The sequence below is a fragment of the Anopheles ziemanni genome, chromosome 2 (genome assembly GCF_943734765.1).
Source record: "Anopheles ziemanni chromosome 2, idAnoZiCoDA_A2_x.2, whole genome shotgun sequence".
NCBI classification, from domain to species: domain Eukaryota; kingdom Metazoa; phylum Arthropoda; class Insecta; order Diptera; family Culicidae; genus Anopheles; species Anopheles ziemanni.
In genome coordinates this window covers 54,706,221-54,729,232 of record NC_080705.1, presented here as the reverse complement: position 1 = coordinate 54,729,232, position 23,012 = coordinate 54,706,221, and the positions used below count along the sequence as shown (strand labels likewise).

General features: G+C 45.4%; 68 non-coding genes across 68 annotated transcripts; all 68 read left to right on the top strand.

Moving 5' to 3' along the window:
* The first annotated feature begins 120 nt into the window (after positions 1 to 120).
* Positions 121 to 239, top strand: LOC131283312 (5S ribosomal RNA). The gene has a single exon (XR_009188800.1). It is a non-coding gene; the product is annotated as a 5S ribosomal RNA (ribosomal RNA).
* A 212-nt stretch (positions 240 to 451) lies between these two features.
* On the top strand, positions 452 to 570 carry LOC131283311 (5S ribosomal RNA). The gene has a single exon (XR_009188799.1). It is a non-coding gene; the product is annotated as a 5S ribosomal RNA (ribosomal RNA).
* Positions 571 to 783: 213 nt separating this feature from the next.
* LOC131283310 (5S ribosomal RNA) lies at positions 784 to 902 on the top strand. Its single transcript, XR_009188798.1, has one exon. It is a non-coding gene; the product is annotated as a 5S ribosomal RNA (ribosomal RNA).
* Positions 903 to 1,114: 212 nt separating this feature from the next.
* LOC131283309 (5S ribosomal RNA) lies at positions 1,115 to 1,233 on the top strand. The gene has a single exon (XR_009188797.1). It is a non-coding gene; the product is annotated as a 5S ribosomal RNA (ribosomal RNA).
* Positions 1,234 to 1,445: 212 nt separating this feature from the next.
* Positions 1,446 to 1,564, top strand: LOC131283308 (5S ribosomal RNA). Its single transcript, XR_009188796.1, has one exon. It is a non-coding gene; the product is annotated as a 5S ribosomal RNA (ribosomal RNA).
* Positions 1,565 to 1,776: 212 nt separating this feature from the next.
* On the top strand, positions 1,777 to 1,895 carry LOC131283307 (5S ribosomal RNA). Its single transcript, XR_009188795.1, has one exon. It is a non-coding gene; the product is annotated as a 5S ribosomal RNA (ribosomal RNA).
* Positions 1,896 to 2,107: 212 nt separating this feature from the next.
* On the top strand, positions 2,108 to 2,226 carry LOC131283306 (5S ribosomal RNA). The gene has a single exon (XR_009188794.1). It is a non-coding gene; the product is annotated as a 5S ribosomal RNA (ribosomal RNA).
* Positions 2,227 to 2,438: 212 nt separating this feature from the next.
* Positions 2,439 to 2,557, top strand: LOC131283305 (5S ribosomal RNA). The gene has a single exon (XR_009188793.1). It is a non-coding gene; the product is annotated as a 5S ribosomal RNA (ribosomal RNA).
* A 212-nt stretch (positions 2,558 to 2,769) lies between these two features.
* Positions 2,770 to 2,888, top strand: LOC131283304 (5S ribosomal RNA). Its single transcript, XR_009188792.1, has one exon. It is a non-coding gene; the product is annotated as a 5S ribosomal RNA (ribosomal RNA).
* Positions 2,889 to 3,101: 213 nt separating this feature from the next.
* LOC131283302 (5S ribosomal RNA) lies at positions 3,102 to 3,220 on the top strand. Its single transcript, XR_009188790.1, has one exon. It is a non-coding gene; the product is annotated as a 5S ribosomal RNA (ribosomal RNA).
* Positions 3,221 to 3,432: 212 nt separating this feature from the next.
* On the top strand, positions 3,433 to 3,551 carry LOC131283301 (5S ribosomal RNA). The gene has a single exon (XR_009188789.1). It is a non-coding gene; the product is annotated as a 5S ribosomal RNA (ribosomal RNA).
* A 212-nt stretch (positions 3,552 to 3,763) lies between these two features.
* LOC131283213 (5S ribosomal RNA) lies at positions 3,764 to 3,882 on the top strand. The gene has a single exon (XR_009188706.1). It is a non-coding gene; the product is annotated as a 5S ribosomal RNA (ribosomal RNA).
* Positions 3,883 to 4,671: 789 nt separating this feature from the next.
* Positions 4,672 to 4,791, top strand: LOC131283240 (5S ribosomal RNA). The gene has a single exon (XR_009188732.1). It is a non-coding gene; the product is annotated as a 5S ribosomal RNA (ribosomal RNA).
* A 212-nt stretch (positions 4,792 to 5,003) lies between these two features.
* On the top strand, positions 5,004 to 5,122 carry LOC131283299 (5S ribosomal RNA). The gene has a single exon (XR_009188788.1). It is a non-coding gene; the product is annotated as a 5S ribosomal RNA (ribosomal RNA).
* A 212-nt stretch (positions 5,123 to 5,334) lies between these two features.
* Positions 5,335 to 5,454, top strand: LOC131283239 (5S ribosomal RNA). Its single transcript, XR_009188731.1, has one exon. It is a non-coding gene; the product is annotated as a 5S ribosomal RNA (ribosomal RNA).
* A 212-nt stretch (positions 5,455 to 5,666) lies between these two features.
* On the top strand, positions 5,667 to 5,785 carry LOC131283298 (5S ribosomal RNA). Its single transcript, XR_009188787.1, has one exon. It is a non-coding gene; the product is annotated as a 5S ribosomal RNA (ribosomal RNA).
* A 212-nt stretch (positions 5,786 to 5,997) lies between these two features.
* Positions 5,998 to 6,117, top strand: LOC131283256 (5S ribosomal RNA). Its single transcript, XR_009188747.1, has one exon. It is a non-coding gene; the product is annotated as a 5S ribosomal RNA (ribosomal RNA).
* Positions 6,118 to 6,329: 212 nt separating this feature from the next.
* Positions 6,330 to 6,448, top strand: LOC131283297 (5S ribosomal RNA). The gene has a single exon (XR_009188786.1). It is a non-coding gene; the product is annotated as a 5S ribosomal RNA (ribosomal RNA).
* A 212-nt stretch (positions 6,449 to 6,660) lies between these two features.
* On the top strand, positions 6,661 to 6,779 carry LOC131283296 (5S ribosomal RNA). The gene has a single exon (XR_009188785.1). It is a non-coding gene; the product is annotated as a 5S ribosomal RNA (ribosomal RNA).
* A 212-nt stretch (positions 6,780 to 6,991) lies between these two features.
* On the top strand, positions 6,992 to 7,110 carry LOC131283295 (5S ribosomal RNA). Its single transcript, XR_009188784.1, has one exon. It is a non-coding gene; the product is annotated as a 5S ribosomal RNA (ribosomal RNA).
* Positions 7,111 to 7,322: 212 nt separating this feature from the next.
* On the top strand, positions 7,323 to 7,441 carry LOC131283294 (5S ribosomal RNA). Its single transcript, XR_009188783.1, has one exon. It is a non-coding gene; the product is annotated as a 5S ribosomal RNA (ribosomal RNA).
* A 212-nt stretch (positions 7,442 to 7,653) lies between these two features.
* Positions 7,654 to 7,772, top strand: LOC131283293 (5S ribosomal RNA). The gene has a single exon (XR_009188782.1). It is a non-coding gene; the product is annotated as a 5S ribosomal RNA (ribosomal RNA).
* Positions 7,773 to 7,984: 212 nt separating this feature from the next.
* On the top strand, positions 7,985 to 8,103 carry LOC131283292 (5S ribosomal RNA). The gene has a single exon (XR_009188781.1). It is a non-coding gene; the product is annotated as a 5S ribosomal RNA (ribosomal RNA).
* Positions 8,104 to 8,316: 213 nt separating this feature from the next.
* LOC131283290 (5S ribosomal RNA) lies at positions 8,317 to 8,435 on the top strand. The gene has a single exon (XR_009188779.1). It is a non-coding gene; the product is annotated as a 5S ribosomal RNA (ribosomal RNA).
* A 212-nt stretch (positions 8,436 to 8,647) lies between these two features.
* LOC131283289 (5S ribosomal RNA) lies at positions 8,648 to 8,766 on the top strand. Its single transcript, XR_009188778.1, has one exon. It is a non-coding gene; the product is annotated as a 5S ribosomal RNA (ribosomal RNA).
* Positions 8,767 to 8,978: 212 nt separating this feature from the next.
* Positions 8,979 to 9,097, top strand: LOC131283288 (5S ribosomal RNA). The gene has a single exon (XR_009188777.1). It is a non-coding gene; the product is annotated as a 5S ribosomal RNA (ribosomal RNA).
* A 212-nt stretch (positions 9,098 to 9,309) lies between these two features.
* LOC131283287 (5S ribosomal RNA) lies at positions 9,310 to 9,428 on the top strand. Its single transcript, XR_009188776.1, has one exon. It is a non-coding gene; the product is annotated as a 5S ribosomal RNA (ribosomal RNA).
* A 212-nt stretch (positions 9,429 to 9,640) lies between these two features.
* On the top strand, positions 9,641 to 9,759 carry LOC131283286 (5S ribosomal RNA). Its single transcript, XR_009188775.1, has one exon. It is a non-coding gene; the product is annotated as a 5S ribosomal RNA (ribosomal RNA).
* A 213-nt stretch (positions 9,760 to 9,972) lies between these two features.
* On the top strand, positions 9,973 to 10,091 carry LOC131283285 (5S ribosomal RNA). Its single transcript, XR_009188774.1, has one exon. It is a non-coding gene; the product is annotated as a 5S ribosomal RNA (ribosomal RNA).
* A 212-nt stretch (positions 10,092 to 10,303) lies between these two features.
* Positions 10,304 to 10,422, top strand: LOC131283283 (5S ribosomal RNA). The gene has a single exon (XR_009188773.1). It is a non-coding gene; the product is annotated as a 5S ribosomal RNA (ribosomal RNA).
* Positions 10,423 to 10,634: 212 nt separating this feature from the next.
* Positions 10,635 to 10,753, top strand: LOC131283282 (5S ribosomal RNA). The gene has a single exon (XR_009188772.1). It is a non-coding gene; the product is annotated as a 5S ribosomal RNA (ribosomal RNA).
* Positions 10,754 to 10,965: 212 nt separating this feature from the next.
* LOC131283281 (5S ribosomal RNA) lies at positions 10,966 to 11,084 on the top strand. The gene has a single exon (XR_009188771.1). It is a non-coding gene; the product is annotated as a 5S ribosomal RNA (ribosomal RNA).
* Positions 11,085 to 11,296: 212 nt separating this feature from the next.
* On the top strand, positions 11,297 to 11,415 carry LOC131283280 (5S ribosomal RNA). Its single transcript, XR_009188770.1, has one exon. It is a non-coding gene; the product is annotated as a 5S ribosomal RNA (ribosomal RNA).
* A 212-nt stretch (positions 11,416 to 11,627) lies between these two features.
* Positions 11,628 to 11,746, top strand: LOC131283278 (5S ribosomal RNA). Its single transcript, XR_009188768.1, has one exon. It is a non-coding gene; the product is annotated as a 5S ribosomal RNA (ribosomal RNA).
* Positions 11,747 to 11,958: 212 nt separating this feature from the next.
* LOC131283277 (5S ribosomal RNA) lies at positions 11,959 to 12,077 on the top strand. Its single transcript, XR_009188767.1, has one exon. It is a non-coding gene; the product is annotated as a 5S ribosomal RNA (ribosomal RNA).
* Positions 12,078 to 12,289: 212 nt separating this feature from the next.
* Positions 12,290 to 12,408, top strand: LOC131283276 (5S ribosomal RNA). The gene has a single exon (XR_009188766.1). It is a non-coding gene; the product is annotated as a 5S ribosomal RNA (ribosomal RNA).
* Positions 12,409 to 12,621: 213 nt separating this feature from the next.
* On the top strand, positions 12,622 to 12,740 carry LOC131283275 (5S ribosomal RNA). The gene has a single exon (XR_009188765.1). It is a non-coding gene; the product is annotated as a 5S ribosomal RNA (ribosomal RNA).
* Positions 12,741 to 12,952: 212 nt separating this feature from the next.
* LOC131283274 (5S ribosomal RNA) lies at positions 12,953 to 13,071 on the top strand. Its single transcript, XR_009188764.1, has one exon. It is a non-coding gene; the product is annotated as a 5S ribosomal RNA (ribosomal RNA).
* Positions 13,072 to 13,283: 212 nt separating this feature from the next.
* LOC131283273 (5S ribosomal RNA) lies at positions 13,284 to 13,402 on the top strand. The gene has a single exon (XR_009188763.1). It is a non-coding gene; the product is annotated as a 5S ribosomal RNA (ribosomal RNA).
* Positions 13,403 to 13,614: 212 nt separating this feature from the next.
* On the top strand, positions 13,615 to 13,733 carry LOC131283270 (5S ribosomal RNA). The gene has a single exon (XR_009188760.1). It is a non-coding gene; the product is annotated as a 5S ribosomal RNA (ribosomal RNA).
* Positions 13,734 to 13,945: 212 nt separating this feature from the next.
* Positions 13,946 to 14,064, top strand: LOC131283259 (5S ribosomal RNA). Its single transcript, XR_009188749.1, has one exon. It is a non-coding gene; the product is annotated as a 5S ribosomal RNA (ribosomal RNA).
* A 213-nt stretch (positions 14,065 to 14,277) lies between these two features.
* LOC131283247 (5S ribosomal RNA) lies at positions 14,278 to 14,396 on the top strand. Its single transcript, XR_009188738.1, has one exon. It is a non-coding gene; the product is annotated as a 5S ribosomal RNA (ribosomal RNA).
* A 212-nt stretch (positions 14,397 to 14,608) lies between these two features.
* LOC131283235 (5S ribosomal RNA) lies at positions 14,609 to 14,727 on the top strand. Its single transcript, XR_009188727.1, has one exon. It is a non-coding gene; the product is annotated as a 5S ribosomal RNA (ribosomal RNA).
* Positions 14,728 to 14,939: 212 nt separating this feature from the next.
* LOC131283222 (5S ribosomal RNA) lies at positions 14,940 to 15,058 on the top strand. The gene has a single exon (XR_009188715.1). It is a non-coding gene; the product is annotated as a 5S ribosomal RNA (ribosomal RNA).
* A 212-nt stretch (positions 15,059 to 15,270) lies between these two features.
* Positions 15,271 to 15,389, top strand: LOC131283211 (5S ribosomal RNA). The gene has a single exon (XR_009188704.1). It is a non-coding gene; the product is annotated as a 5S ribosomal RNA (ribosomal RNA).
* Positions 15,390 to 15,601: 212 nt separating this feature from the next.
* Positions 15,602 to 15,720, top strand: LOC131283199 (5S ribosomal RNA). The gene has a single exon (XR_009188693.1). It is a non-coding gene; the product is annotated as a 5S ribosomal RNA (ribosomal RNA).
* A 212-nt stretch (positions 15,721 to 15,932) lies between these two features.
* On the top strand, positions 15,933 to 16,051 carry LOC131283187 (5S ribosomal RNA). Its single transcript, XR_009188682.1, has one exon. It is a non-coding gene; the product is annotated as a 5S ribosomal RNA (ribosomal RNA).
* Positions 16,052 to 16,263: 212 nt separating this feature from the next.
* LOC131283175 (5S ribosomal RNA) lies at positions 16,264 to 16,382 on the top strand. Its single transcript, XR_009188671.1, has one exon. It is a non-coding gene; the product is annotated as a 5S ribosomal RNA (ribosomal RNA).
* Positions 16,383 to 16,594: 212 nt separating this feature from the next.
* Positions 16,595 to 16,713, top strand: LOC131283789 (5S ribosomal RNA). The gene has a single exon (XR_009189246.1). It is a non-coding gene; the product is annotated as a 5S ribosomal RNA (ribosomal RNA).
* Positions 16,714 to 16,925: 212 nt separating this feature from the next.
* LOC131283778 (5S ribosomal RNA) lies at positions 16,926 to 17,044 on the top strand. The gene has a single exon (XR_009189235.1). It is a non-coding gene; the product is annotated as a 5S ribosomal RNA (ribosomal RNA).
* A 213-nt stretch (positions 17,045 to 17,257) lies between these two features.
* On the top strand, positions 17,258 to 17,376 carry LOC131283766 (5S ribosomal RNA). The gene has a single exon (XR_009189224.1). It is a non-coding gene; the product is annotated as a 5S ribosomal RNA (ribosomal RNA).
* A 212-nt stretch (positions 17,377 to 17,588) lies between these two features.
* LOC131283754 (5S ribosomal RNA) lies at positions 17,589 to 17,707 on the top strand. The gene has a single exon (XR_009189213.1). It is a non-coding gene; the product is annotated as a 5S ribosomal RNA (ribosomal RNA).
* Positions 17,708 to 17,919: 212 nt separating this feature from the next.
* On the top strand, positions 17,920 to 18,038 carry LOC131283743 (5S ribosomal RNA). Its single transcript, XR_009189202.1, has one exon. It is a non-coding gene; the product is annotated as a 5S ribosomal RNA (ribosomal RNA).
* A 212-nt stretch (positions 18,039 to 18,250) lies between these two features.
* On the top strand, positions 18,251 to 18,369 carry LOC131283730 (5S ribosomal RNA). The gene has a single exon (XR_009189190.1). It is a non-coding gene; the product is annotated as a 5S ribosomal RNA (ribosomal RNA).
* Positions 18,370 to 18,581: 212 nt separating this feature from the next.
* Positions 18,582 to 18,700, top strand: LOC131283719 (5S ribosomal RNA). The gene has a single exon (XR_009189179.1). It is a non-coding gene; the product is annotated as a 5S ribosomal RNA (ribosomal RNA).
* Positions 18,701 to 18,912: 212 nt separating this feature from the next.
* Positions 18,913 to 19,031, top strand: LOC131283706 (5S ribosomal RNA). The gene has a single exon (XR_009189168.1). It is a non-coding gene; the product is annotated as a 5S ribosomal RNA (ribosomal RNA).
* A 212-nt stretch (positions 19,032 to 19,243) lies between these two features.
* LOC131283694 (5S ribosomal RNA) lies at positions 19,244 to 19,362 on the top strand. The gene has a single exon (XR_009189157.1). It is a non-coding gene; the product is annotated as a 5S ribosomal RNA (ribosomal RNA).
* A 212-nt stretch (positions 19,363 to 19,574) lies between these two features.
* LOC131283682 (5S ribosomal RNA) lies at positions 19,575 to 19,693 on the top strand. The gene has a single exon (XR_009189146.1). It is a non-coding gene; the product is annotated as a 5S ribosomal RNA (ribosomal RNA).
* Positions 19,694 to 19,905: 212 nt separating this feature from the next.
* On the top strand, positions 19,906 to 20,024 carry LOC131283671 (5S ribosomal RNA). The gene has a single exon (XR_009189135.1). It is a non-coding gene; the product is annotated as a 5S ribosomal RNA (ribosomal RNA).
* A 212-nt stretch (positions 20,025 to 20,236) lies between these two features.
* Positions 20,237 to 20,355, top strand: LOC131283659 (5S ribosomal RNA). The gene has a single exon (XR_009189124.1). It is a non-coding gene; the product is annotated as a 5S ribosomal RNA (ribosomal RNA).
* A 212-nt stretch (positions 20,356 to 20,567) lies between these two features.
* Positions 20,568 to 20,686, top strand: LOC131283647 (5S ribosomal RNA). Its single transcript, XR_009189113.1, has one exon. It is a non-coding gene; the product is annotated as a 5S ribosomal RNA (ribosomal RNA).
* Positions 20,687 to 20,898: 212 nt separating this feature from the next.
* On the top strand, positions 20,899 to 21,017 carry LOC131283635 (5S ribosomal RNA). Its single transcript, XR_009189102.1, has one exon. It is a non-coding gene; the product is annotated as a 5S ribosomal RNA (ribosomal RNA).
* A 212-nt stretch (positions 21,018 to 21,229) lies between these two features.
* Positions 21,230 to 21,348, top strand: LOC131283624 (5S ribosomal RNA). Its single transcript, XR_009189091.1, has one exon. It is a non-coding gene; the product is annotated as a 5S ribosomal RNA (ribosomal RNA).
* A 212-nt stretch (positions 21,349 to 21,560) lies between these two features.
* Positions 21,561 to 21,679, top strand: LOC131283611 (5S ribosomal RNA). The gene has a single exon (XR_009189079.1). It is a non-coding gene; the product is annotated as a 5S ribosomal RNA (ribosomal RNA).
* A 212-nt stretch (positions 21,680 to 21,891) lies between these two features.
* On the top strand, positions 21,892 to 22,010 carry LOC131283599 (5S ribosomal RNA). Its single transcript, XR_009189068.1, has one exon. It is a non-coding gene; the product is annotated as a 5S ribosomal RNA (ribosomal RNA).
* A 212-nt stretch (positions 22,011 to 22,222) lies between these two features.
* Positions 22,223 to 22,341, top strand: LOC131283587 (5S ribosomal RNA). The gene has a single exon (XR_009189057.1). It is a non-coding gene; the product is annotated as a 5S ribosomal RNA (ribosomal RNA).
* Positions 22,342 to 22,553: 212 nt separating this feature from the next.
* LOC131283576 (5S ribosomal RNA) lies at positions 22,554 to 22,672 on the top strand. Its single transcript, XR_009189046.1, has one exon. It is a non-coding gene; the product is annotated as a 5S ribosomal RNA (ribosomal RNA).
* A 212-nt stretch (positions 22,673 to 22,884) lies between these two features.
* LOC131283564 (5S ribosomal RNA) lies at positions 22,885 to 23,003 on the top strand. Its single transcript, XR_009189035.1, has one exon. It is a non-coding gene; the product is annotated as a 5S ribosomal RNA (ribosomal RNA).
* Positions 23,004 to 23,012: the final 9 nt, after the last annotated feature.

Genomic DNA, 23,012 nt, shown 5'->3' with positions numbered 1-23,012 from the left:
TCGATGTGTCCTTTTCACCTTGTTGTTGGAAGAACTGAACATTGTGAGAATGTTCTATTTTTAGCTCCTGGCAGCCTCCTTCGACGGCGCTTATGTTGCGGACATAGCAGGAGCATACTTGTCAACGACCATACCATGTTGAAAACACCGGTTCTCGTCCGATCACCGAAGTTAAGCAACATCGGGCATGGTTAGTACTTAGGTGGGTGACCACTTGGGAACGCCATGTGTCGTTGGCATCCTCAAACTTTTTACACGCCGTTTGGTTGAATGCGTGTGTGTGGGAATAATATTCTTCCTCTCGTGGAAGGGAAACAAAAAGAAATTTCATTCGATGAGTCCTTTTCACCTTGTTGTTGGAAGAACTGAACATTGTGAGAATGTTCTATTTTTAGCTCCGTCCAGCCTCCTTCGACGGCGTTTATGTTGCGAACATAGCAGGAGCATACTTGTCAACGACCATACCATGTTGAAAACACCGGTTCTCGTCCGATCACCGAAGTTAAGCAACATCGGGCATGGTTAGTACTTAGGTGGGTGACCACTTGGGAACGCCATGTGTCGTTGGCATCCTCAAACTTTTTTACACACCGTTTGGTTGAATGCGTGTGTGTGGGAATAATATTGTTCCTCTCGTGGAAGGGAAACAAAAAGTAATTTCATTCGATGTGTCCTTTTCACCTTGTTGTTGGAAGAACTGAACATTGTGAGAATGTTCTATTTTTAGCTCCGTCCAGCCTCCTTCGACGGCGCTTATGTTGCGGACATAGCAGGAGCATACTTGTCAACGACCATACCATGTTGAAAACACCGGTTCTCGTCCGATCACCGAAGTTAAGCAACATCGGGCATGGTTAGTACTTAGGTGGGTGACCACTTGGGAACGCCATGTGTCGTTGGCATCCTCAAACTTTTTACACGCCGTTTGGTTGAATGCGTGTGTGTGGGAATAATATTCTTCCTCTCGTGGAAGGGAAACAAAAAGTAATTTCATTAAATGAGTGCTTTTCACCTTGTTGTTGGAAGAACTGAACATTGTGAGAATGTTCTATTTTTAGCTCCGTCCAGCCTCCTTCGACGGCGCTTATGTTGCGGACATAGCAGGAGCATACTTGTCAACGACCATACCATGTTGAAAACACCGGTTCTCGTCCGATCACCGAAGTTAAGCAACATCGGGCATGGTTAGTACTTAGGTGGGTGACCACTTGGGAACGCCATGTGTCGTTGGCATCCTCGAACTTTTTACACGCCGTTTGGTTGAATGCGTGTGTGTGGGAATAATATTGTTCCTCTCTTGGAAGGGAAACAAAAAGTAATTTCAGTCGATGTGTCCTTTTCACCTTGTTGTTGGAAGAACTGAACATTGTGAGAATGTTCTATTTTTAGCTCCGTCCAGCCTCCTTCGACGGCGCTTATGTTGCGGACATAGCAGGAGCATACTTGTCAACGACCATACCATGTTGAAAACACCGGTTCTCGTCCGATCACCGAAGTTAAGCAACATCGGGCATGGTTAGTACTTAGGTGGGTGACCACTTGGGAACGCCATGTGTCGTTGGCATCCTCAAACTTTTTACACGCCGTTTGGTTGTGTGCGTGTGTGTGGGAATAATATTGTTCCTCTCGTGGAAGGGAAACAAAAAGTAATTTCATTAAATGAGTGCTTTTCACCTTGTTGTTGGAAGAACTGAACATTGTGAGAATGTTCTATTTTTAGCTCCGTCCAGCCTCCTTCGACGGCGCTTATGTTGCGGACATAGCAGGAGCATACTTGTCAACGACCATACCATGTTGAAAACACCGGTTCTCGTCCGATCACCGAAGTTAAGCAACATCGGGCATGGTTAGTACTTAGGTGGGTGACCACTTGGGAACGCCATGTGTCGTTGGCATCCTCGAACTTTTTACACGCCGTTTGGTTGTGTGCGTGTGTGTGGGAATAATATTGTTCCTCTCGTGGAAGGGAAACAAAAAGTAATTTCATTCGATGTGTCCTTTTCACCTTGTTGTTGGAAGAACTGAACATTGTGAGAATGTTCTATTTTTAGCTCCTGGCAGCCTCCTTCGACGGCGCTTATGTTGCGGACATAGCAGGAGCATACTTGTCAACGACCATACCATGTTGAAAACACCGGTTCTCGTCCGATCACCGAAGTTAAGCAACATCGGGCATGGTTAGTACTTAGGTGGGTGACCACTTGGGAACGCCATGTGTCGTTGGCATCCTCAAACTTTTTACACGCCGTTTGGTTGAATGCGTGTGTGTGGGAATAATATTCTTCCTCTCGTGGAAGGGAAACAAAAAGAAATTTCATTCGATGAGTCCTTTTCACCTTGTTGTTGGAAGAACTGAACATTGTGAGAATGTTCTATTTTTAGCTCCGTCCAGCCTCCTTCGACGGCGTTTATGTTGCGAACATAGCAGGAGCATACTTGTCAACGACCATACCATGTTGAAAACACCGGTTCTCGTCCGATCACCGAAGTTAAGCAACATCGGGCATGGTTAGTACTTAGGTGGGTGACCACTTGGGAACGCCATGTGTCGTTGGCATCCTCAAACTTTTTACACGCCGTTTGGTTGTGTGCGTGTGTGTGGGAATAATATTCTTCCTCTCGTGGAAGGGAAACAAAAAGTAATTTCATTCGATGTGTCCTTTTCACCTTGTTGTTGGAAGAACTGAACATTGTGAGAATGTTCTATTTTTAGCTCCGTCCAGCCTCCTTCGACGGCGTTTATGTTGCGAACATAGCAGGAGCATACTTGTCAACGACCATACCATGTTGAAAACACCGGTTCTCGTCCGATCACCGAAGTTAAGCAACATCGGGCATGGTTAGTACTTAGGTGGGTGACCACTTGGGAACGCCATGTGTCGTTGGCATCCTCAAACTTTTTTACACACCGTTTGGTTGAATGCGTGTGTGTGGGAATAATATTGTTCCTCTCGTGGAAGGGAAACAAAAAGTAATTTCATTCGATGTGTCCTTTTCACCTTGTTGTTGGAAGAACTGAACATTGTGAGAATGTTCTATTTTTAGCTCCGTCCAGCCTCCTTCGACGGCGCTTATGTTGCGGACATAGCAGGAGCATACTTGTCAACGACCATACCATGTTGAAAACACCGGTTCTCGTCCGATCACCGAAGTTAAGCAACATCGGGCATGGTTAGTACTTAGGTGGGTGACCACTTGGGAACGCCATGTGTCGTTGGCATCCTCAAACTTTTTACACGCCGTTTGGTTGAATGCGTGTGTGTGGGAATAATATTGTTCCTCTCGTGGAAGGGAAACAAAAAGAAATTTCATTAAATGAGTCCTTTTCACCTTGTTGTTGGAAGAACTGAACATTGTGAGAATGTTCTATTTTTAGCTCCGTCCAGCCTCCTTCTACGGCGATTATGTTGCGGACATAGCAGGAGCATACTTGTCAACGACCATACCATGTTGAAAACACCGGTTCTCGTCCGATCACCGAAGTTAAGCAACATCGGGCATGGTTAGTACTTAGGTGGGTGACCACTTGGGAACGCCATGTGTCGTTGGCATCCTCAAACTTTTTACACGCCGTTTGGTTGTGTGCGTGTGTGTGGGAATAATATTCTTCCTCTCGTGGAAGGGAAACAAAAAGAAATTACATTCAATGAGTCCTTTTCACCTTGTTGTTGGAAGAACTGAACATTGTGAGAATGTTCTATTTTTAGCTCCGTCCAGCCTCCTTCTACGGCGATTATGTTGCGGACATAGCAGGAGCATACTTGTCAACGACCATACCATGTTGAAAACACCGGTTCTCGTCCGATCACCGAAGTTAAGCAACATCGGGCATGGTTAATACTTAGGTGGGTGACCACTTGGGAACGCCATGTGTCGTTGGCATCCTCAAACTTTTTACACGCCGTTTGGTTGTGTGCGTGTGTGTGGGAATAATATTCTTCCTCTCGTGGAAGGGAAACAAAAAGAAATTTCGGTAAAATCCCAAATGAAGCCCCCCCGACGCCGCATCGTCGTCATTTTTTCCACGTTTGCGCCTGAAAGTTATGCAATAGGTGGCACATCGATTCAGTTTGAATATTTGAACCGTTGATGTTCCGTTAGCAGCTGTAATGATTTGAACTAATCGGTTAAACTGAGCAAGATGGACATCATAAACCAATGAGTCGGAGTGAAAAAATGAGTATGAAACGGCGGCGCGCCCGCAGCGAGCGCAGCGAGCGGACTGCGCTAGGTCTACCGAAAAAGGGAGTTTGTTATAAATTTGTGAAATAAGGGGGGCCCGTGGGCCCCCCTCATACCGCACCCCTAGGTTGATGGCGTAGCCGAATTTTCATACACTCATGCAAGTTATGCATGAGGGAATTTATGTTGTACATCCTTTCCAGTATAATAATCATCTTTAATTTAACGAGATTTCAATTCAAACGGTTCACACAACGGCATTTGTTTCACCAATTGCATACCTTTAAGGTACATCTGCTCACAAATGGTGTAGCCACGACAGCGATTTTGGCTGGGGGGGCTTCATTTGGGATTTTACCGAAATTTCATTAAATGAGTCCTTTTCACCTTGTTGTTGGAAGAACTGAACATTGTGAGAATGTTCTATTTTTAGCTCCGTCCAGCCTCCTTCGACGGCGCTTATGTTGCGGACATAGCAGGAGCATACTTGTCAACGACCATACCATGTTGAAAACACCGGTTCTCGTCCGATCACCGAAGTTAAGCAACATCGGGCATGGTTAGTACTTAGGTGGGTGAACCACTTGGGAACGCCATGTGTCGTTGGCATCCTCAAACTTTTTACACGCCGTTTGGTTGAATGCGTGTGTGTGGGAATAATATTGTTCCTCTCGTGGAAGGGAAACAAAAAGAAATTTCATTAAATGAGTCCTTTTCACCTTGTTGTTGGAAGAACTGAACATTGTGAGAATGTTCTATTTTTAGCTCCGTCCAGCCTCCTTCTACGGCGATTATGTTGCGGACATAGCAGGAGCATACTTGTCAACGACCATACCATGTTGAAAACACCGGTTCTCGTCCGATCACCGAAGTTAAGCAACATCGGGCATGGTTAGTACTTAGGTGGGTGACCACTTGGGAACGCCATGTGTCGTTGGCATCCTCAAACTTTTTACACGCCGTTTGGTTGTGTGCGTGTGTGTGGGAATAATATTCTTCCTCTCGTGGAAGGGAAACAAAAAGAAATTACATTCAATGAGTCCTTTTCACCTTGTTGTTGGAAGAACTGAACATTGTGAGAATGTTCTATTTTTAGCTCCGTCCAGCCTCCTTCGACGGCGCTTATGTTGCGGACATAGCAGGAGCATACTTGTCAACGACCATACCATGTTGAAAACACCGGTTCTCGTCCGATCACCGAAGTTAAGCAACATCGGGCATGGTTAGTACTTAGGTGGGTGAACCACTTGGGAACGCCATGTGTCGTTGGCATCCTCAAACTTTTTACACGCCGTTTGGTTGAATGCGTGTGTGTGGGAATAATATTGTTCCTCTCGTGGAAGGGAAACAAAAAGTAATTTCATTCGATAAGTCCTTTTCACCTTGTTGTTGGAAGAAATGGCCATTGTGAGAATGTTCTATTTTTAGCTCCGTCCAGCCTCCTTCGACGACGCTTATGTTGCGGACATAGCAGGAGCATACTTGTCAACGACCATACCATGTTGAAAACACCGGTTCTCGTCCGATCACCGAAGTTAAGCAACATCGGGCATGGTTAGTACTTAGGTGGGTGACCACTTGGGAACGCCATGTGTCGTTGGCATCCTCAAACTTTTTACACGCCGTTTGGTTGTGTGCGTGTGTGTGGGAATAATATTCTTCCTCTCGTGGAAGGGAAACAAAAAGAAATTACATTCAATGAGTCCTTTTCACCTTGTTGTTGGAAGAACTGAACATTGTGAGAATGTTCTATTTTTAGCTCCGTCCAGCCTCCTTCGACGGCGCTTATGTTGCGGACATAGCAGGAGCATACTTGTCAACGACCATACCATGTTGAAAACACCGGTTCTCGTCCGATAACCGAAGTTAAGCAACATCGGGCATGGTTAGTACTTAGGTGGGTGAACCACTTGGGAACGCCATGTGTCGTTGGCATCCTCAAACTTTTTACACGCCGTTTGGTTGAATGCGTGTGTGTGGGAATAATATTGTTCCTCTCGTGGAAGGGAAACAAAAAGAAATTTCATTAAATGAGTCCTTTTCACCTTGTTGTTGGAAGAACTGAACATTGTGAGAATGTTCTATTTTTAGCTCCGTCCAGCCTCCTTCTACGGCGATTATGTTGCGGACATAGCAGGAGCATACTTGTCAACGACCATACCATGTTGAAAACACCGGTTCTCGTCCGATCACCGAAGTTAAGCAACATCGGGCATGGTTAGTACTTAGGTGGGTGACCACTTGGGAACGCCATGTGTCGTTGGCATCCTCAAACTTTTTACACGCCGTTTGGTTGTGTGCGTGTGTGTGGGAATAATATTCTTCCTCTCGTGGAAGGGAAACAAAAAGAAATTTCATTAAATGAGTCCTTTTCACCTTGTTGTTGGAAGAACTGAACATTGTGAGAATGTTCTATTTTTAGCTCCGTCCAGCCTCCTTCGACGGCGCTTATGTTGCGGACATAGCAGGAGCATACTTGTCAACGACCATACCATGTTGAAAACACCGGTTCTCGTCCGATCACCGAAGTTAAGCAACATCGGGCATGGTTAGTACTTAGGTGGGTGACCACTTGGGAACGCCATGTGTCGTTGGCATCCTCAAACTTTTTACACGCCGTTTGGTTGAATGCGTGTGTGTGGGAATAATATTGTTCCTCTCGTGGAAGGGAAACAAAAAGAAATTTCATTAAATGAGTCCTTTTCACCTTGTTGTTGGAAGAACTGAACATTGTGAGAATGTTCTATTTTTAGCTCCGTCCAGCCTCCTTCTACGGCGATTATGTTGCGGACATAGCAGGAGCATACTTGTCAACGACCATACCATGTTGAAAACACCGGTTCTCGTCCGATCACCGAAGTTAAGCAACATCGGGCATGGTTAGTACTTAGGTGGGTGACCACTTGGGAACGCCATGTGTCGTTGGCATCCTCAAACTTTTTACACGCCGTTTGGTTGTGTGCGTGTGTGTGGGAATAATATTCTTCCTCTCGTGGAAGGGAAACAAAAAGAAATTACATTCAATGAGTCCTTTTCACCTTGTTGTTGGAAGAACTGAACATTGTGAGAATGTTCTATTTTTAGCTCCGTCCAGCCTCCTTCGACGGCGCTTATGTTGCGGACATAGCAGGAGCATACTTGTCAACGACCATACCATGTTGAAAACACCGGTTCTCGTCCGATCACCGAAGTTAAGCAACATCGGGCATGGTTAGTACTTAGGTGGGTGACCACTTGGGAACGCCATGTGTCGTTGGCATCCTCAAACTTTTTACACGCCGTTTGGTTGAATGCGTGTGTGTGGGAATAATATTGTTCCTCTCGTGGAAGGGAAACAAAAAGTAATTTCATTAAATGAGTCCTTTTCACCTTGTTGTTGGAAGAACTGAACATTGTGAGAATGTTCTATTTTTAGCTCCGTCCAGCCTCCTTCGACGGCGCTTATGTTGCGGACATAGCAGGAGCATACTTGTCAACGACCATACCATGTTGAAAACACCGGTTCTCGTCCGATCACCGAAGTTAAGCAACATCGGGCATGGTTAGTACTTAGGTGGGTGACCACTTGGGAACGCCATGTGTCGTTGGCATCCTCAAACTTTTTACACGCCGTTTGGTTGTGTGCGTGTGTGTGGGAATAATATTCTTCCTCTCGTGGAAGGGAAACAAAAAGAAATTTCATTAAATGAGTCCTTTTCACCTTGTTGTTGGAAGAACTGAACATTGTGAGAATGTTCTATTTTTAGCTCCGTCCAGCCTCCTTCGACGGCGCTTATGTTGCGGACATAGCAGGAGCATACTTGTCAACGACCATACCATGTTGAAAACACCGGTTCTCGTCCGATCACCGAAGTTAAGCAACATCGGGCATGGTTAGTACTTAGGTGGGTGACCACTTGGGAACGCCATGTGTCGTTGGCATACTCAAACTTTTTTACACACCGTTTGGTTGAATGCGTGTGTGTGGGAATAATATTGTTCCTCTCGTGGAAGGGAAACAAAAAGTAATTTCATTCGATGTGTCCTTTTCACCTTGTTGTTGGAAGAACTGAACATTGTGAGAATGTTCTATTTTTAGCTCCGTCCAGCCTCCTTCGACGGCGCTTATGTTGCGGACATAGCAGGAGCATACTTGTCAACGACCATACCATGTTGAAAACACCGGTTCTCGTCCGATCACCGAAGTTAAGCAACATCGGGCATGGTTAGTACTTAGGTGGGTGACCACTTGGGAACGCCATGTGTCGTTGGCATCCTCAAACTTTTTACACGCCGTTTGGTTGAATGCGTGTGTGTGGGAATAATATTGTTCCTCTCGTGGAAGGGAAACAAAAAGAAATTTCATTAAATGAGTCCTTTTCACCTTGTTGTTGGAAGAACTGAACATTGTGAGAATGTTCTATTTTTAGCTCCGTCCAGCCTCCTTCTACGGCGATTATGTTGCGGACATAGCAGGAGCATACTTGTCAACGACCATACCATGTTGAAAACACCGGTTCTCGTCCGATCACCGAAGTTAAGCAACATCGGGCATGGTTAGTACTTAGGTGGGTGACCACTTGGGAACGCCATGTGTCGTTGGCATCCTCAAACTTTTTACACGCCGTTTGGTTGAATGCGTGTGTGTGGGAATAATATTCTTCCTCTCGTGGAAGGGAAACAAAAAGTAATTTCATTAAATGAGTGCTTTTCACCTTGTTGTTGGAAGAACTGAACATTGTGAGAATGTTCTATTTTTAGCTCCGTCCAGCCTCCTTCGACGGCGCTTATGTTGCGGACATAGCAGGAGCATACTTGTCAACGACCATACCATGTTGAAAACACCGGTTCTCGTCCGATCACCGAAGTTAAGCAACATCGGGCATGGTTAGTACTTAGGTGGGTGACCACTTGGGAACGCCATGTGTCGTTGGCATCCTCAAACTTTTTACACGCCGTTTGGTTGAATGCGTGTGTGTGGGAATAATATTGTTCCTCTCGTGGAAGGGAAACAAAAAGAAATTTCATTAAATGAGTCCTTTTCACCTTGTTGTTGGAAGAACTGAACATTGTGAGAATGTTCTATTTTTAGCTCCGTCCAGCCTCCTTCTACGGCGATTATGTTGCGGACATAGCAGGAGCATACTTGTCAACGACCATACCATGTTGAAAACACCGGTTCTCGTCCGATCACCGAAGTTAAGCAACATCGGGCATGGTTAGTACTTAGGTGGGTGACCACTTGGGAACGCCATGTGTCGTTGGCATCCTCAAACTTTTTACACGCCGTTTGGTTGTGTGCGTGTGTGTGGGAATAATATTCTTCCTCTCGTGGAAGGGAAACAAAAAGTAATTTCATTAAATGAGTCCTTTTCACCTTGTTGTTGGAAGAACTGAACATTGTGAGAATGTTCTATTTTTAGCTCCGTCCAGCCTCCTTCGACGGCGCTTATGTTGCGGACATAGCAGGAGCATACTTGTCAACGACCATACCATGTTGAAAACACCGGTTCTCGTCCGATCACCGAAGTTAAGCAACATCGGGCATGGTTAGTACTTAGGTGGGTGACCACTTGGGAACGCCATGTGTCGTTGGCATCCTCAAACTTTTTTACACGCCGTTTGGTTGAATGCGTGTGTGTGGGAATAATATTGTTCCTCTCGTGGAAGGGAAACAAAAAGTAATTTCATTCGATGTGTCCTTTTCACCTTGTTGTTGGAAGAACTGAACATTGTGAGAATGTTCTATTTTTAGCTCCGTCCAGCCTCCTTCGACGGCGCTTATGTTGCGGACATAGCAGGAGCATACTTGTCAACGACCATACCATGTTGAAAACACCGGTTCTCGTCCGATCACCGAAGTTAAGCAACATCGGGCATGGTTAGTACTTAGGTGGGTGACCACTTGGGAACGCCATGTGTCGTTGGCATCCTCAAACTTTTTACACGCCGTTTGGTTGAATGCGTGTGTGTGGGAATAATATTCTTCCTCTCGTGGAAGGGAAACAAAAAGTAATTTCATTAAATGAGTGCTTTTCACCTTGTTGTTGGAAGAACTGAACATTGTGAGAATGTTCTATTTTTAGCTCCGTCCAGCCTCCTTCGACGGCGCTTATGTTGCGGACATAGCAGGAGCATACTTGTCAACGACCATACCATGTTGAAAACACCGGTTCTCGTCCGATCACCGAAGTTAAGCAACATCGGGCATGGTTAGTACTTAGGTGGGTGACCACTTGGGAACGCCATGTGTCGTTGGCATCCTCAAACTTTTTACACGCCGTTTGGTTGAATGCGTGTGTGTGGGAATAATATTGTTCCTCTCGTGGAAGGGAAACAAAAAGTAATTTCATTAAATGAGTCCTTTTCACCTTGTTGTTGGAAGAACTGAACATTGTGAGAATGTTCTATTTTTAGCTCCGTCCAGCCTCCTTCGACGGCGCTTATGTTGCGGACATAGCAGGAGCATACTTGTCAACGACCATACCATGTTGAAAACACCGGTTCTCGTCCGATCACCGAAGTTAAGCAACATCGGGCATGGTTAGTACTTAGGTGGGTGACCACTTGGGAACGCCATGTGTCGTTGGCATCCTCAAACTTTTTACACGCCGTTTGGTTGTGTGCGTGTGTGTGGGAATAATATTCTTCCTCTCGTGGAAGGGAAACAAAAAGAAATTTCATTAAATGAGTCCTTTTCACCTTGTTGTTGGAAGAACTGAACATTGTGAGAATGTTCTATTTTTAGCTCCGTCCAGCCTCCTTCGACGGCGCTTATGTTGCGGACATAGCAGGAGCATACTTGTCAACGACCATACCATGTTGAAAACACCGGTTCTCGTCCGATCACCGAAGTTAAGCAACATCGGGCATGGTTAGTACTTAGGTGGGTGACCACTTGGGAACGCCATGTGTCGTTGGCATCCTCAAACTTTTTACACGCCGTTTGGTTGAATGCGTGTGTGTGGGAATAATATTGTTCCTCTCGTGGAAGGGAAACAAAAAGAAATTTCATTAAATGAGTCCTTTTCACCTTGTTGTTGGAAGAACTGAACATTGTGAGAATGTTCTATTTTTAGCTCCGTCCAGCCTCCTTCTACGGCGATTATGTTGCGGACATAGCAGGAGCATACTTGTCAACGACCATACCATGTTGAAAACACCGGTTCTCGTCCGATCACCGAAGTTAAGCAACATCGGGCATGGTTAGTACTTAGGTGGGTGACCACTTGGGAACGCCATGTGTCGTTGGCATCCTCAAACTTTTTACACGCCGTTTGGTTGTGTGCGTGTGTGTGGGAATAATATTCTTCCTCTCGTGGAAGGGAAACAAAAAGAAATTACATTCAATGAGTCCTTTTCACCTTGTTGTTGGAAGAACTGAACATTGTGAGAATGTTCTATTTTTAGCTCCGTCCAGCCTCCTTCGACGGCGCTTATGTTGCGGACATAGCAGGAGCATACTTGTCAACGACCATACCATGTTGAAAACACCGGTTCTCGTCCGATCACCGAAGTTAAGCAACATCGGGCATGGTTAGTACTTAGGTGGGTGACCACTTGGGAACGCCATGTGTCGTTGGCATCCTCAAACTTTTTACACGCCGTTTGGTTGAATGCGTGTGTGTGGGAATAATATTGTTCCTCTCGTGGAAGGGAAACAAAAAGTAATTTCATTAAATGAGTCCTTTTCACCTTGTTGTTGGAAGAACTGAACATTGTGAGAATGTTCTATTTTTAGCTCCGTCCAGCCTCCTTCGACGGCGCTTATGTTGCGGACATAGCAGGAGCATACTTGTCAACGACCATACCATGTTGAAAACACCGGTTCTCGTCCGATCACCGAAGTTAAGCAACATCGGGCATGGTTAGTACTTAGGTGGGTGACCACTTGGGAACGCCATGTGTCGTTGGCATCCTCAAACTTTTTACACGCCGTTTGGTTGTGTGCGTGTGTGTGGGAATAATATTCTTCCTCTCGTGGAAGGGAAACAAAAAGAAATTTCATTAAATGAGTCCTTTTCACCTTGTTGTTGGAAGAACTGAACATTGTGAGAATGTTCTATTTTTAGCTCCGTCCAGCCTCCTTCGACGGCGCTTATGTTGCGGACATAGCAGGAGCATACTTGTCAACGACCATACCATGTTGAAAACACCGGTTCTCGTCCGATCACCGAAGTTAAGCAACATCGGGCATGGTTAGTACTTAGGTGGGTGACCACTTGGGAACGCCATGTGTCGTTGGCATACTCAAACTTTTTTACACACCGTTTGGTTGAATGCGTGTGTGTGGGAATAATATTGTTCCTCTCGTGGAAGGGAAACAAAAAGTAATTTCATTCGATGTGTCCTTTTCACCTTGTTGTTGGAAGAACTGAACATTGTGAGAATGTTCTATTTTTAGCTCCGTCCAGCCTCCTTCGACGGCGCTTATGTTGCGGACATAGCAGGAGCATACTTGTCAACGACCATACCATGTTGAAAACACCGGTTCTCGTCCGATCACCGAAGTTAAGCAACATCGGGCATGGTTAGTACTTAGGTGGGTGACCACTTGGGAACGCCATGTGTCGTTGGCATCCTCAAACTTTTTACACGCCGTTTGGTTGAATGCGTGTGTGTGGGAATAATATTGTTCCTCTCGTGGAAGGGAAACAAAAAGAAATTTCATTAAATGAGTCCTTTTCACCTTGTTGTTGGAAGAACTGAACATTGTGAGAATGTTCTATTTTTAGCTCCGTCCAGCCTCCTTCTACGGCGATTATGTTGCGGACATAGCAGGAGCATACTTGTCAACGACCATACCATGTTGAAAACACCGGTTCTCGTCCGATCACCGAAGTTAAGCAACATCGGGCATGGTTAGTACTTAGGTGGGTGACCACTTGGGAACGCCATGTGTCGTTGGCATCCTCAAACTTTTTACACGCCGTTTGGTTGAATGCGTGTGTGTGGGAATAATATTCTTCCTCTCGTGGAAGGGAAACAAAAAGTAATTTCATTAAATGAGTGCTTTTCACCTTGTTGTTGGAAGAACTGAACATTGTGAGAATGTTCTATTTTTAGCTCCGTCCAGCCTCCTTCGACGGCGCTTATGTTGCGGACATAGCAGGAGCATACTTGTCAACGACCATACCATGTTGAAAACACCGGTTCTCGTCCGATCACCGAAGTTAAGCAACATCGGGCATGGTTAGTACTTAGGTGGGTGACCACTTGGGAACGCCATGTGTCGTTGGCATCCTCAAACTTTTTACACGCCGTTTGGTTGAATGCGTGTGTGTGGGAATAATATTGTTCCTCTCGTGGAAGGGAAACAAAAAGAAATTTCATTAAATGAGTCCTTTTCACCTTGTTGTTGGAAGAACTGAACATTGTGAGAATGTTCTATTTTTAGCTCCGTCCAGCCTCCTTCTACGGCGATTATGTTGCGGACATAGCAGGAGCATACTTGTCAACGACCATACCATGTTGAAAACACCGGTTCTCGTCCGATCACCGAAGTTAAGCAACATCGGGCATGGTTAGTACTTAGGTGGGTGACCACTTGGGAACGCCATGTGTCGTTGGCATCCTCAAACTTTTTACACGCCGTTTGGTTGTGTGCGTGTGTGTGGGAATAATATTCTTCCTCTCGTGGAAGGGAAACAAAAAGTAATTTCATTAAATGAGTCCTTTTCACCTTGTTGTTGGAAGAACTGAACATTGTGAGAATGTTCTATTTTTAGCTCCGTCCAGCCTCCTTCGACGGCGCTTATGTTGCGGACATAGCAGGAGCATACTTGTCAACGACCATACCATGTTGAAAACACCGGTTCTCGTCCGATCACCGAAGTTAAGCAACATCGGGCATGGTTAGTACTTAGGTGGGTGACCACTTGGGAACGCCATGTGTCGTTGGCATCCTCAAACTTTTTTACACGCCGTTTGGTTGAATGCGTGTGTGTGGGAATAATATTGTTCCTCTCGTGGAAGGGAAACAAAAAGTAATTTCATTCGATGTGTCCTTTTCACCTTGTTGTTGGAAGAACTGAACATTGTGAGAATGTTCTATTTTTAGCTCCGTCCAGCCTCCTTCGACGGCGCTTATGTTGCGGACATAGCAGGAGCATACTTGTCAACGACCATACCATGTTGAAAACACCGGTTCTCGTCCGATCACCGAAGTTAAGCAACATCGGGCATGGTTAGTACTTAGGTGGGTGACCACTTGGGAACGCCATGTGTCGTTGGCATCCTCAAACTTTTTACACGCCGTTTGGTTGAATGCGTGTGTGTGGGAATAATATTCTTCCTCTCGTGGAAGGGAAACAAAAAGTAATTTCATTAAATGAGTGCTTTTCACCTTGTTGTTGGAAGAACTGAACATTGTGAGAATGTTCTATTTTTAGCTCCGTCCAGCCTCCTTCGACGGCGCTTATGTTGCGGACATAGCAGGAGCATACTTGTCAACGACCATACCATGTTGAAAACACCGGTTCTCGTCCGATCACCGAAGTTAAGCAACATCGGGCATGGTTAGTACTTAGGTGGGTGACCACTTGGGAACGCCATGTGTCGTTGGCATCCTCAAACTTTTTACACGCCGTTTGGTTGAATGCGTGTGTGTGGGAATAATATTGTTCCTCTCGTGGAAGGGAAACAAAAAGTAATTTCATTAAATGAGTCCTTTTCACCTTGTTGTTGGAAGAACTGAACATTGTGAGAATGTTCTATTTTTAGCTCCGTCCAGCCTCCTTCGACGGCGCTTATGTTGCGGACATAGCAGGAGCATACTTGTCAACGACCATACCATGTTGAAAACACCGGTTCTCGTCCGATCACCGAAGTTAAGCAACATCGGGCATGGTTAGTACTTAGGTGGGTGACCACTTGGGAACGCCATGTGTCGTTGGCATCCTCAAACTTTTTACACGCCGTTTGGTTGAATGCGTGTGTGTGGGAATAATATTGTTCCTCTCGTGGAAGGGAAACAAAAAGTAATTTCATTAAATGAGTCCTTTTCACCTTGTTGTTGGAAGAACTGAACATTGTGAGAATGTTCTATTTTTAGCTCCGTCCAGCCTCCTTCGACGGCGCTTATGTTGCGGACATAGCAGGAGCATACTTGTCAACGACCATACCATGTTGAAAACACCGGTTCTCGTCCGATCACCGAAGTTAAGCAACATCGGGCATGGTTAGTACTTAGGTGGGTGACCACTTGGGAACGCCATGTGTCGTTGGCATCCTCAAACTTTTTACACGCCGTTTGGTTGTGTGCGTGTGTGTGGGAATAATATTCTTCCTCTCGTGGAAGGGAAACAAAAAGAAATTTCATTAAATGAGTCCTTTTCACCTTGTTGTTGGAAGAACTGAACATTGTGAGAATGTTCTATTTTTAGCTCCGTCCAGCCTCCTTCGACGGCGTTTATGTTGCGGACATAGCAGGAGCATACTTGTCAACGACCATACCATGTTGAAAACACCGGTTCTCGTCCGATCACCGAAGTTAAGCAACATCGGGCATGGTTAGTACTTAGGTGGGTGACCACTTGGGAACGCCATGTGTCGTTGGCATCCTCAAACTTTTTACACGCCGTTTGGTTGAATGCGTGTGTGTGGGAATAATATTGTTCCTCTCGTGGAAGGGAAACAAAAAGAAATTTCATTAAATGAGTCCTTTTCACCTTGTTGTTGGAAGAACTGAACATTGTGAGAATGTTCTATTTTTAGCTCCGTCCAGCCTCCTTCTACGGCGATTATGTTGCGGACATAGCAGGAGCATACTTGTCAACGACCATACCATGTTGAAAACACCGGTTCTCGTCCGATCACCGAAGTTAAGCAACATCGGGCATGGTTAGTACTTAGGTGGGTGACCACTTGGGAACGCCATGTGTCGTTGGCATCCTCAAACTTTTTACACGCCGTTTGGTTGTGTGCGTGTGTGTGGGAATAATATTCTTCCTCTCGTGGAAGGGAAACAAAAAGAAATTACATTCAATGAGTCCTTTTCACCTTGTTGTTGGAAGAACTGAACATTGTGAGAATGTTCTATTTTTAGCTCCGTCCAGCCTCCTTCGACGGCGCTTATGTTGCGGACATAGCAGGAGCATACTTGTCAACGACCATACCATGTTGAAAACACCGGTTCTCGTCCGATCACCGAAGTTAAGCAACATCGGGCATGGTTAGTACTTAGGTGGGTGACCACTTGGGAACGCCATGTGTCGTTGGCATCCTCAAACTTTTTACACGCCGTTTGGTTGAATGCGTGTGTGTGGGAATAATATTGTTCCTCTCGTGGAAGGGAAACAAAAAGTAATTTCATTAAATGAGTCCTTTTCACCTTGTTGTTGGAAGAACTGAACATTGTGAGAATGTTCTATTTTTAGCTCCGTCCAGCCTCCTTCGACGGCGCTTATGTTGCGGACATAGCAGGAGCATACTTGTCAACGACCATACCATGTTGAAAACACCGGTTCTCGTCCGATCACCGAAGTTAAGCAACATCGGGCATGGTTAGTACTTAGGTGGGTGACCACTTGGGAACGCCATGTGTCGTTGGCATCCTCAAACTTTTTACACGCCGTTTGGTTGTGTGCGTGTGTGTGGGAATAATATTCTTCCTCTCGTGGAAGGGAAACAAAAAGAAATTTCATTAAATGAGTCCTTTTCACCTTGTTGTTGGAAGAACTGAACATTGTGAGAATGTTCTATTTTTAGCTCCGTCCAGCCTCCTTCGACGGCGCTTATGTTGCGGACATAGCAGGAGCATACTTGTCAACGACCATACCATGTTGAAAACACCGGTTCTCGTCCGATCACCGAAGTTAAGCAACATCGGGCATGGTTAGTACTTAGGTGGGTGACCACTTGGGAACGCCATGTGTCGTTGGCATACTCAAACTTTTTTACACACCGTTTGGTTGAATGCGTGTGTGTGGGAATAATATTGTTCCTCTCGTGGAAGGGAAACAAAAAGTAATTTCATTCGATGTGTCCTTTTCACCTTGTTGTTGGAAGAACTGAACATTGTGAGAATGTTCTATTTTTAGCTCCGTCCAGCCTCCTTCGACGGCGCTTATGTTGCGGACATAGCAGGAGCATACTTGTCAACGACCATACCATGTTGAAAACACCGGTTCTCGTCCGATCACCGAAGTTAAGCAACATCGGGCATGGTTAGTACTTAGGTGGGTGACCACTTGGGAACGCCATGTGTCGTTGGCATCCTCAAACTTTTTACACGCCGTTTGGTTGAATGCGTGTGTGTGGGAATAATATTGTTCCTCTCGTGGAAGGGAAACAAAAAGAAATTTCATTAAATGAGTCCTTTTCACCTTGTTGTTGGAAGAACTGAACATTGTGAGAATGTTCTATTTTTAGCTCCGTCCAGCCTCCTTCTACGGCGATTATGTTGCGGACATAGCAGGAGCATACTTGTCAACGACCATACCATGTTGAAAACACCGGTTCTCGTCCGATCACCGAAGTTAAGCAACATCGGGCATGGTTAGTACTTAGGTGGGTGACCACTTGGGAACGCCATGTGTCGTTGGCATCCTCAAACTTTTTACACGCCGTTTGGTTGAATGCGTGTGTGTGGGAATAATATTCTTCCTCTCGTGGAAGGGAAACAAAAAGTAATTTCATTAAATGAGTGCTTTTCACCTTGTTGTTGGAAGAACTGAACATTGTGAGAATGTTCTATTTTTAGCTCCGTCCAGCCTCCTTCGACGGCGCTTATGTTGCGGACATAGCAGGAGCATACTTGTCAACGACCATACCATGTTGAAAACACCGGTTCTCGTCCGATCACCGAAGTTAAGCAACATCGGGCATGGTTAGTACTTAGGTGGGTGACCACTTGGGAACGCCATGTGTCGTTGGCATCCTCAAACTTTTTACACGCCGTTTGGTTGAATGCGTGTGTGTGGGAATAATATTGTTCCTCTCGTGGAAGGGAAACAAAAAGAAATTTCATTAAATGAGTCCTTTTCACCTTGTTGTTGGAAGAACTGAACATTGTGAGAATGTTCTATTTTTAGCTCCGTCCAGCCTCCTTCGACGGCGTTTATGTTGCGAACATAGCAGGAGCATACTTGTCAACGACCATACCATGTTGAAAACACCGGTTCTCGTCCGATCACCGAAGTTAAGCAACATCGGGCATGGTTAGTACTTAGGTGGGTGACCACTTGGGAACGCCATGTGTCGTTGGCATCCTCAAACTTTTTACACGCCGTTTGGTTGTGTGCGTGTGTGTGGGAATAATATTCTTCCTCTCGTGGAAGGGAAACAAAAAGTAATTTCATTCGATGTGTCCTTTTCACCTTGTTGTTGGAAGAACTGAACATTGTGAGAATGTTCTATTTTTAGCTCCGTCCAGCCTCCTTCGACGGCGCTTATGTTGCGGACATAGCAGGAGCATACTTGTCAACGACCATACCATGTTGAAAACACCGGTTCTCGTCCGATCACCGAAGTTAAGCAACATCGGGCATGGTTAGTACTTAGGTGGGTGACCACTTGGGAACGCCATGTGTCGTTGGCATCCTCAAACTTTTTACACGCCGTTTGGTTGAATGCGTGTGTGTGGGAATAATATTCTTCCTCTCGTGGAAGGGAAACAAAAAGTAATTTCATTAAATGAGTGCTTTTCACCTTGTTGTTGGAAGAACTGAACATTGTGAGAATGTTCTATTTTTAGCTCCGTCCAGCCTCCTTCGACGGCGCTTATGTTGCGGACATAGCAGGAGCATACTTGTCAACGACCATACCATGTTGAAAACACCGGTTCTCGTCCGATCACCGAAGTTAAGCAACATCGGGCATGGTTAGTACTTAGGTGGGTGACCACTTGGGAACGCCATGTGTCGTTGGCATCCTCAAACTTTTTACACGCCGTTTGGTTGAATGCGTGTGTGTGGGAATAATATTGTTCCTCTCGTGGAAGGGAAACAAAAAGTAATTTCATTAAATGAGTCCTTTTCACCTTGTTGTTGGAAGAACTGAACATTGTGAGAATGTTCTATTTTTAGCTCCGTCCAGCCTCCTTCGACGGCGCTTATGTTGCGGACATAGCAGGAGCATACTTGTCAACGACCATACCATGTTGAAAACACCGGTTCTCGTCCGATCACCGAAGTTAAGCAACATCGGGCATGGTTAGTACTTAGGTGGGTGACCACTTGGGAACGCCATGTGTCGTTGGCATCCTCAAACTTTTTACACGCCGTTTGGTTGTGTGCGTGTGTGTGGGAATAATATTCTTCCTCTCGTGGAAGGGAAACAAAAAGAAATTACATTCAATGAGTCCTTTTCACCTTGTTGTTGGAAGAACTGAACATTGTGAGAATGTTCTATTTTTAGCTCCGTCCAGCCTCCTTCGACGGCGCTTATGTTGCGAACATAGCAGGAGCATACTTGTCAACGACCATACCATGTTGAAAACACCGGTTCTCGTCCGATCACCGAAGTTAAGCAACATCGGGCATGGTTAGTACTTAGGTGGGTGACCACTTGGGAACGCCATGTGTCGTTGGCATCCTCAAACTTTTTACACGCCGTTTGGTTGTGTGCGTGTGTGTGGGAATAATATTCTTCCTCTCGTGGAAGGGAAACAAAAAGAAATTTCATTAAATGAGTCTTTTTCACCTTGTTGTTGGAAGAACTGAACATTGTGAGAATGTTCTATTTTTAGCTCCGTCCAGCCTCCTTCGACGGCGCTTATGTTGCGGACATAGCAGGAGCATACTTGTCAACGACCATACCATGTTGAAAACACCGGTTCTCGTCCGATCACCGAAGTTAAGCAACATCGGGCATGGTTAGTACTTAGGTGGGTGACCACTTGGGAACGCCATGTGTCGTTGGCATCCTCAAACTTTTTACACGCCGTTTGGTTGAATGCGTGTGTGTGGGAATAATATTCTTCCTCTCGTGGAAGGGAAACAAAAAGTAATTTCATTAAATGAGTGCTTTTCACCTTGTTGTTGGAAGAACTGAACATTGTGAGAATGTTCTATTTTTAGCTCCGTCCAGCCTCCTTCGACGGCGCTTATGTTGCGGACATAGCAGGAGCATACTTGTCAACGACCATACCATGTTGAAAACACCGGTTCTCGTCCGATCACCGAAGTTAAGCAACATCGGGCATGGTTAGTACTTAGGTGGGTGACCACTTGGGAACGCCATGTGTCGTTGGCATCCTCAAACTTTTTACACGCCGTTTGGTTGAATGCGTGTGTGTGGGAATAATATTCTTCCTCTCGTGGAAGGGAAACAAAAAGTAATTTCATTAAATGAGTGCTTTTCACCTTGTTGTTGGAAGAACTGAACATTGTGAGAATGTTCTATTTTTAGCTCCGTCCAGCCTCCTTCGACGGCGCTTATGTTGCGGACATAGCAGGAGCATACTTGTCAACGACCATACCATGTTGAAAACACCGGTTCTCGTCCGATCACCGAAGTTAAGCAACATCGGGCATGGTTAGTACTTAGGTGGGTGACCACTTGGGAACGCCATGTGTCGTTGGCATCCTCAAACTTTTTACACGCCGTTTGGTTGAATGCGTGTGTGTGGGAATAATATTCTTCCTCTCGTGGAAGGGAAACAAAAAGTAATTTCATTAAATGAGTGCTTTTCACCTTGTTGTTGGAAGAACTGAACATTGTGAGAATGTTCTATTTTTAGCTCCGTCCAGCCTCCTTCGACGGCGCTTATGTTGCGGACATAGCAGGAGCATACTTGTCAACGACCATACCATGTTGAAAACACCGGTTCTCGTCCGATCACCGAAGTTAAGCAACATCGGGCATGGTTAGTACTTAGGTGGGTGACCACTTGGGAACGCCATGTGTCGTTGGCATCCTCAAACTTTTTACACGCCGTTTGGTTGAATGCGTGTGTGTGGGAATAATATTGTTCCTCTCGTGGAAGGGAAACAAAAAGTAATTTCATTAAATGAGTCCTTTTCACCTTGTTGTTGGAAGAACTGAACATTGTGAGAATGTTCTATTTTTAGCTCCGTCCAGCCTCCTTCGACGGCGCTTATGTTGCGGACATAGCAGGAGCATACTTGTCAACGACCATACCATGTTGAAAACACCGGTTCTCGTCCGATCACCGAAGTTAAGCAACATCGGGCATGGTTAGTACTTAGGTGGGTGACCACTTGGGAACGCCATGTGTCGTTGGCATCCTCAAACTTTTTACACGCCGTTTGGTTGAATGCGTGTGTGTGGGAATAATATTGTTCCTCTCGTGGAAGGGAAACAAAAAGTAATTTCATTAAATGAGTCCTTTTCACCTTGTTGTTGGAAGAACTGAACATTGTGAGAATGTTCTATTTTTAGCTCCGTCCAGCCTCCTTCGACGGCGCTTATGTTGCGGACATAGCAGGAGCATACTTGTCAACGACCATACCATGTTGAAAACACCGGTTCTCGTCCGATCACCGAAGTTAAGCAACATCGGGCATGGTTAGTACTTAGGTGGGTGACCACTTGGGAACGCCATGTGTCGTTGGCATCCTCAAACTTTTTACACGCCGTTTGGTTGAATGCGTGTGTGTGGGAATAATATTCTTCCTCTCGTGGAAGGGAAACAAAAAGTAATTTCATTAAATGAGTGCTTTTCACCTTGTTGTTGGAAGAACTGAACATTGTGAGAATGTTCTATTTTTAGCTCCGTCCAGCCTCCTTCGACGGCGCTTATGTTGCGGACATAGCAGGAGCATACTTGTCAACGACCATACCATGTTGAAAACACCGGTTCTCGTCCGATCACCGAAGTTAAGCAACATCGGGCATGGTTAGTACTTAGGTGGGTGACCACTTGGGAACGCCATGTGTCGTTGGCATCCTCAAACTTTTTACACGCCGTTTGGTTGAATGCGTGTGTGTGGGAATGCTATTCTTCCTCTCGTGGAAGGGAAACAAAAAGAAATTTCATTCGATGAGTCCTTTTCACCTTGTTGTTGGAAGAACTGAACATTGTGAGAATGTTCTATTTTTAGCTCCTGGCAGCCTCCTTCGACGGCGTTTATGTTGCGAACATAGCAGGAGCATACTTGTCAACGACCATACCATGTTGAAAACACCGGTTCTCGTCCGATCACCGAAGTTAAGCAACATCGGGCATGGTTAGTACTTAGGTGGGTGACCACTTGGGAACGCCATGTGTCGTTGGCATCCTCAAACTTTTTACACGCCGTTTGGTTGAATGCGTGTGTGTGGGAATAATATTCTTCCTCTCGTGGAAGGGAAACAAAAAGAAATTTCATTAAATGAGTCCTTTTCACCTTGTTGTTGGAAGAACTGAACATTGTGAGAATGTTCTATTTTTAGCTCCGTCCAGCCTCCTTCGACGGCGCTTATGTTGCGGACATAGCAGGAGCATACTTGTCAACGACCATACCATGTTGAAAACACCGGTTCTCGTCCGATCACCGAAGTTAAGCAACATCGGGCATGGTTAGTACTTAGGTGGGTGACCACTTGGGAACGCCATGTGTCGTTGGCATCCTCAAACTTTTTACACGCCGTTTGGTTGAATGCGTGTGTGTGGGAATAATATTGTTCCTCTCGTGGAAGGGAAACAAAAAGAAATTACATTCAATGAGTCCTTTTCACCTTGTTGTTGGAAGAACTGAACATTGTGAGAATGTTCTATTTTTAGCTCCGTCCAGCCTCCTTCGACGGCGCTTATGTTGCGGACATAGCAGGAGCATACTTGTCAACGACCATACCATGTTGAAAACACCGGTTCTCGTCCGATCACCGAAGTTAAGCAACATCGGGCATGGTTAGTACTTAGGTGGGTGACCACTTGGGAACGCCATGTGTCGTTGGCATCCTCAAAC